Source organism: Rutidosis leptorrhynchoides, chromosome 4 (assembly GCF_046630445.1).
Source record: "Rutidosis leptorrhynchoides isolate AG116_Rl617_1_P2 chromosome 4, CSIRO_AGI_Rlap_v1, whole genome shotgun sequence".
In the NCBI taxonomy this organism is placed as follows: Eukaryota; Viridiplantae; Streptophyta; class Magnoliopsida; order Asterales; family Asteraceae; genus Rutidosis; species Rutidosis leptorrhynchoides.
In genome coordinates this window covers 190,541,832-190,550,156 of record NC_092336.1, presented here as the reverse complement: position 1 = coordinate 190,550,156, position 8,325 = coordinate 190,541,832, and positions in this window count along the sequence as shown.

Sequence of the window (8,325 nt, the reverse complement as noted above, 5' to 3'; positions counted from 1 at the left end):
AATTGTCCTATTTACAAGTGATATTCGGTTAAATAATAAAAGGTGAAGACAAAAGATAGATTCGATGAATTGAAGACGCAAACGACCAAAAAGCTCAAAAGTACAAAATACAATCAAAGAGGTTCCAATTATTGATAAGAAACGTCTCAGAATTACAAGAGTACAAGACGCAAAACGCAAAGTACACGATATAAAATAGTACGAAAGGACGTTCGAAAATCCGGAACCAGGACATGAGTCAACTCTCAACGCACGACGCAACGGAGTGAAAGTTACAAATTAATTATGTATATAAATATAATATAATATATAATTAATTATATAAATTATATATATATTATATTTATATAATAAAACGTCGGCAAAGAAGATCCAAAAAGGGATGAGCTGTAAAAGCAAACTCCGCGACTTGCGGAGTTTGAAGGGTTAGAGTACCGCGACTCGCGGAGCCCCAAATTCTGAAACTGCCTATAAAAGCCAACGCATTTGATCCGTTTTAAAGATCCATATATCATCTCTCTCTATATACGTAAATATATATATATATATTTATATTTTAATTTTAATTTTAATTTTAATTTTAAATCCTAATAATAAGGGTATGTTATGGAATGTTGTAAGGGTGTAAGTCGAAATTCTATCCGTGTAACGCTACGCTATTTTTAATCATTGTAAGTTATGTTCAACCTTTTTAATTTAATGTCTCATAGCTAAGTAATTATTATGCTTATTTAAGTCGAAGTAATCATGATGTTGGGCTAAAAATATTAAAATTGAGTAATTGGGCTTTGTACCATAATTGGGGTTTGGACAAAAGAACGACACTTGTGGAAATTAGACTATGGGCTATTAATGGGCTTTATATTTGTTTAACTAAATGATAGTTTGTTAATTTTAATATAAAGATTTACAATTGGATGTACCTATAAATAACCATATACACTCGATCGGACACGATGGGCGGGGTATTTATATGTACGAATAATAGTCTATTTAACCGGACACGGGAATGGATTAATAGTCACTAGAATTATTAAAACAGGGGTGAAATTATGTACAAGGACACTTGGCATAATTGATAACAAAGTATTAAAACCTTGGGTTACACGCAGTCGATAACCTGGTGTAATTATTAAACAAAGTATTAAAATCTTGTTACAGTTTAAGTCCCCAATTAGTTGGAATATTTGACTTCGGGTATAAGGATAATTTGACGAGGATACTCGCACTTTATATTTATGACTGATGGACTGTTATGGACAAAAACCAGACGGACATATTAAATAATCCGGGACAAAGGACAATTAACCCATGGGCATAAAACTAAAATCAACACGTCAAACATCATGATTACGGAAGTTTAAATAAGCATAATTCTTTTATTTCATATTTAATTTCCTTTATTTTATATTTAATTGCACTTCTAATTATCGTACTTTTTATTTATTGTTATTGTATTTAATTGCACTTTTAATTATCGTACTTTTTAATTATCGCAATTTTATTTTATCGCACTTTTATTTATCGCAATTTCATTATCGTTATTTACTTTACGCTTTAAATTAAGTCTTGTATTTATTTTTAATATTTTACATTAGGTTTTAACTGCGACTAAAGTTTTAAAAATCGACAAATCGGTCATTAAATGGTAAAAACCCCCCTTTATAATAATAATATTACTTATTTATATATTTTTATTTTTATAAATTAAAACTAATATGGCGTTAAGCTTTGTTTAAAAGATTCCATGTGGACGAACCGGACTTACTAAAAACTACACTACTGTTTGATTAGGTACACTGCCTATAAGTGTTGTAGCAAGGTTTAAGTATATCCACTCGATAAATAAATAAATAACTTTTGTAAAATTGTAGCATATTTAATAGTATTTAGTTGTAAAAATAAAGCTATTTCATATACACCTCGCATAACATCAGATTTCTAAATTTGTATCAAATTTGAGATGTGGTTAAAAAGTTTGGCGTACAGGAAATAAGACAGGTTTTATTCAAAGTTTCTGTTTTATTTTTGTGAATAACATCAGAGGTTTATGCGTGACTAAAGTAGTACAGATAATTGATCAATAATGTTTCATTATACAATTGTGATCGATAGAATCTGGAGTTGGAAGGGAAACAAACAAAAAAAAATATAAAGGAGATAAAGACTTGTAACAACTTGGATAAATACAAAATTTTATTACAGTAGCTCTTGAAATTATCAGATTCGTACATTATATCCTTAATTTTATAATTTTTATAATAAATAAATAAATATCCTAGTAATATTAATACTAATTAATAATTATATTAATAATAGAGAGTAATAACAATAGAAATACCAATAATAATAATAATTATATTATTAATAATAATGGTATTATTTATATTGGTATTTGTGTTAATAATAATGAAGATAATGATAAGTATAATAAAAGTAATGTTAGTAAAAAATCTTATAGTAATAATAATAATTATTAATGATATTATCTAATGGCAATACTACTAAGTTGTATGTTTAAATTTTTTACATATGTTATATAATATTAATAATACAAATATTAATATTAATATTACTATTAACAATAATAATGATTGTAATTAAAATATTGACATGACACTGTATTTAGGCTTATAATTAAATTTACTATAATAATATTACATACTATCATTTATGTAACACTTATATTATCTAATAACATTTATTGAATATTTAATATTTATATCACAATATGTTAATAACTATCAATAGGAATTATATATATAGACTCATAAAAATATATATGTAATTATATATATATATATATATATATATATATATATATATATATATATATATATATATATATATATATATATATATATATATATATATATATATATATATATATATATATATATAGTAATTTTAACAGTAACTTATTTATTCTAACTATTATTTTACATATTAACTTCTAATTGATTAAAGGGTATTTTAGACTTTGATTACATATCGTGAATCGTCGGGATTAGTCAAAGGTAATTGATTACAAGAATATAGTTCCAAAATTTTTGAGACTCAACATTATAGACTTTGCTTATCATGTCGAAATCATATAAAGATCAAGTTTAAATTTGGTCGAAAATTTTCGGGTCGTCACAATCGCCGGTCAACTTGAGTGGTCAATTGTCTATATAAAACCTATTTCAATTAATCAAGTCTTAACAAGTTTGATTGCTAAACATGTTGGAAACACTTAATCATGTAAATATCAATTTCATTTAATATATATAAACATGAAAAAGTTCGGGTCACTACAGTACCTACCCGTTAAATAAATTTCGTCCTGAAATTTTAAGCAGTTGGAGGTGTTGACGTATCTTCCGGAAATAGGTGCGGGTATTTCTTCTTCATCTGTTCTTCTTGTTCCCAGGTGAACTCGGGTCCTCTACGAGCATTCCATCGAACCTTAACAATTGGTATCTTGTTTTGCTTAAGTCTTTTAACCTCACGATCCATTATTTCGACGGGTTCTTCCATGAATTGAAGTTTTTCGTTGATTTGGATTTCGTCTAACGGAATAGTGAGATCTTCTTTAGCAAAACATTTCTTCAAATTCGAGACGTGGAAAGTGTTATGTACAGCCGCGAGTTGTTGAGGTAACTCAAGTCGGTAAGCTACTGGTCCAACACGATCAATAATCTTGAATGGTCCAATATACCTTGGATTTAATTTCCCTCGTTTACCAAATCGAACAACGCCTTTCCAAGGTGCAACTTTAAGCATGACCATCTCTCCAATTTCAAATTCTATATCTTTTCTTTTAATGTCAGCGTAGCTCTTTTGTCGACTTTGGGCGGTTTTCAACCGTTGTTGAATTTGGATGATCTTCTCGGTAGTTTCTTGTATTATCTCCGGGCCCGTAATCTGTCTATCCCCCACTTCACTCCAACAAATCAGAGACCTGCACTTTCTATCATAAAGTGCTTCAAACGGCGCCATCTCAATGCTTGAATGGTAGCTATTGTTGTAGGAAAATTCTGCCAACGGTAGATGTTGATCCCAACTGTTTCCGAAATCAATAACACATGCTCGTAGCATGTCTTCAAGCATTTGTATCGTCCTTTCGCTCTGCCCATCAGTTTGTGGATGATAGGCAGTACTCATGTCTAGACGAGTTCCTAATGCTTGCTGTAATGTCTACCAGAATCTTGAAATAAATCTGTCATCCCTATCAGAGATAATAGAGATTGGTATTCCATGTCTGGAGATGACTTCCTTCAAATACAGTCATGCTAACTTCTCCATCTTATCATCTTCTCTTATTGGCAGGAAGTGTGCTGATTTGGTGAGACGATAAACTATTACCCCAATAGTATCAAAACCACTTGCAGTCCTTGGCAATTTAGTGATGAAATCCATGGTAATGTTTTCTCATTTCCATTCCTGGATTTCGGGTTGTTGAAGTAGACCTGATGGTTTCTGATGCTCCGCTTTGACCTTAGAACACGTCAAACATTCTCCTACGTATTTAGCAACATCGGCTTTCATACCCGGCCACCAAAAATATTTCTTGAGATCTTTGTACATCTTCCCCGTTCCAGGATGTATTGAGTATCTGGTTTTATAAGCTTCTCTAAGTACCATTTCTCTCATATCTCCAAATTTTGGTACCCAAATTCTTTCAGCCCTATACCGGGTTCCGTCTTCCCGAATATTAAGATGCTTCTCCGATCCTTTGGGTATTTCATCCTTTAAGTTTCCCTCTTTTAAAACTCCTTGTTGCGCCTCCTTTATTTGAGAGTAAGGTTATTGTGAATGATTATATTCATAGCTTTTACTCGAATGGGTTCTCTATCCTTTCTGCTCAAGGCGTCGGCTACCACATTTGCCTTCCCCGGGTGGTAACGAATCTCGAAATCGTAATCATTTAATAACTCAATCCACCTACGCTGCCTCATGTTTAGTTGTTTCTGATTAAATATGTGTTGGAGACTTTTGTGATCGGTATATATAATACTTTTGACCCATATAAGTAGTGCCTCCAAGTCTTTAATGCAAAAACAACCGCGCCTAATTCCAAATCATGCGTCGTATAATTCTGCTCGTGAATCTTCAATTGTCTAGACGCATAAGCAATTACCTTCGTTCGTTGCATTAATACACAATCGAGACCTTGCTTTGAGGCGTCACAATATATCACAAAATCATCATTCCCTTCAGGTAATGACAATATAGGTGTCGTAGTTAACTTTTTCTTCAACAATTGAAATGCTTTTTCCTGCTCATCCTTCCATTCAAATTTCTTCCCTTTATGCGTTAATGCAGTCAAGGGTTTTGCTATTTTGGAAAAATCTTGGATGAATCTTCTGTAGTAACTAGCCAATCCTAAAAATTGACGTATATGCTTCGGAGTTTTTGGGGTTTTCCACTTTTCAACGGTTTAATTTTTTTGCCGGATCCACCTGAATACCTTCTTTGTTCACTATTTGACCGAGGAATTAAACTTCTTCCAACCAAAACGCACACTTTGAAAATTTAGCGTACAGTTTTTCTTTCCTCAACAACTCTAGCACTTTTCTCAAATGTTCTTCATGCTCTTGATCATTCTTTGAGTAAATAAGTATGTCATCGATGAAAACAATGATAAACTTGTCAAGGTATGGTCCACACACTTGGTTCATGAGGTCCATGAACACAGCTGGTGCGTTAGTCAATCAAAACGGCATAACCATAAACTCGTAATGACCGTAACGCGTTCTGAAAGCAATCTTCAGAATATCATCCTCCTTCACCCGCATTTGATGATACCCAGAACGTAAATCAGTCTTTGAATAAACTGACGAGCCTTGTAGTTGATCAAATAAGTCGTCAATTCTCGGTAGTGGATAACGGTTCTTGATGGTAAGTTTGTTCAACTCTCGGTAGTCGATACACAACCTGAATGTACCATCCTTCTTTTTGACAAAAAAAATAGGAGCTCCCTATGGTGATGTACTTGGTCGTATAAAACCACGCTCTAAAAGTTCTTGTAGTTGGTTTTGGAGTTCCTTCATTTCACTGGGTGCGAGTCTGTATGGAGCAGGAGCTATTGGTGCAGCTCCTAGTACAAGGTCTATTTGAAATTCAACGGATCGATGTGGGGGTAATCCCGGTAATTCTTTCAGAAATACATCAGGAAATTCTTTTGCGACAGGAACATCACTGATGTTCTTTTCTTCATGTTTAATTTCCTCGATGTGTGCTAGAATGATGTAACAACCTTTTCTTATTAGTTTTTGTGCCTTCAAGTTACTAATAAGATTTAACTTCGCGTTGCTCTTTTCTCCGTACACCATTAAGGGATTTCCTTCTTTTCGTACAATGCGAATTGCATTTTTGTAACATACGATCTCTGCTCTCTCCTTTTTCAACCATTCCATGCCAATTATCACATCAAAACTCCCTAACTCTACTGGTATCAAATCAATCTTAAATGTTTCGCTAACCAGTTTAATTTCTCGATTCTGACATATTTTATCTGCCGAAATTAATTTACCGTTTGCTAATTCGAGTAAAAATTTATTATTCATAGGCGTCAATGGACCACTTAATTTGGCACAAAAATCTCTACTCATATAGCTTCTATCCGCACCCGAATCAAATAAAACATAAGCAGGTTTTTCATCAATAAGAAACGTACCCGTAACCAGCTCCGGGTCTTCTTGCGCTTCTGCCATATTAATATTGAAAACTCTTCCGCGGCCCTGTCCATTAGTATTTCCCTGATTTGGGCATTCGTTTCTGATATGACCCGGCTTCCCACATCCATAACAAATAATGGTGGTATTATTTGTTCCGACATTATTTGTTCCTTTATTCTTGTTAGCCATTGGTCCGTAAACTTCACACTTCATCGTACCATGATCCTTTCTATTACACTTAGTACACGATGTCGTACAAATCCCAGTCGGATGGTATCCTTCACACCTCTGGCATGGTTTCTGCCTCTGGTTGTTATTGTTGGAATTGTTGTTATTGCAGTTGTTGTTATTGTTGGAACGGTTATTGTAGTTGTTGTAGTTGTTGTTGGGATTGTTATTGTTGTTGCGGTTAAAGTTGCAGTTGTGGTGGTAGTTATTGCGTTTGTAATTGCGATTATTGTTGTTGTTGTTGTTGTTGTTGTATTGGTGACTCTTGTCACTGTTTTCTTCCCACTTCCTCTTGATTGGTTTCGTGTTGGCTTCTTCGGTCGCTTGCTCTTTAATTCTCCCCTTAATCTGATTTATGAGTTTATGAGCCATTCGACTTGCCTTCTGTATGGAAGCGGGCTCTTGTGAACTCACATCTTCTTGAATCCTTACTGGTAACCCTTTTACAAATGCGTCGATCTTCTCTTCTTCATCTTCGAACACTCCCGGACACAATAGGCACAACTCTGTGAATCGTCGTTCATATGTGGTAATGTCGAACCCTTGTGTTCTTAACTCTCTAAGTTCTACCTTGAGCTTTTTGACTTCGTTTCTAGGACGGTACTGCTCGTTCATCAATTGCTTGAATTCCGACCACGGTAGTGCGTAAGCAGCATTTTGTCCTACCTGTTCAAGATAGGTGTTCCACCATGTTAACGCAGTACCTATGAAGGTATGCGTAGCGTACTTAACTTTGTCCTCTTCAGTACACTTACTTATGGCAAACACCGATTCGACTTTCTCGGTCCACCGTTTCAATCCAATTGGTCCATCGGTTCCATCAAATTCTAAAGGTTTGCAGGCAGTGAATTCTTTGTAGGAGCATCCTACACGATTTCTTGTGGAATTAGTTCCACTGCTAGATCCAGAGTTATTGTTATTTTGCATCGCAACCTGTACTGCGGCTATGTTTGCTGCAAGGAAAACATGGAAGTCTTCCTCGATCATGTTCAAATTCTGACGAGTCGTCGGTGCCATTTCCTTCAAAAATAGCCCAAAAGAATTAAGTTAATCATATAGAATATTAAGAGTAGTCAATAGTATTTCGTAGCATACTATGAACTCATTTATAAAAGCTTTTTCTTCATATTAGCGTTTTATAGTTTTAATTCGGGTAGTACATACCTGATGTTTCGCGAGGTGTATATAAAATACTATTAAATTTTACAAGAAAATACTATTGAATACGATACAATTTTATACAAGATATTTATTTATTTAGAGAATGGATATACTTAAACCTTGCTGCAACACTTATAGGCAGTGTACCTAATCGTACAGTAGTGTAGTTTTTAGTAAGTCCGGTTCGTTCCACAGGGAATCTTTTTAAACAAAGCTTAACGCTATATTAGTTTACTTTTATAAAAATACAAATATATATATAAGTAATATTATT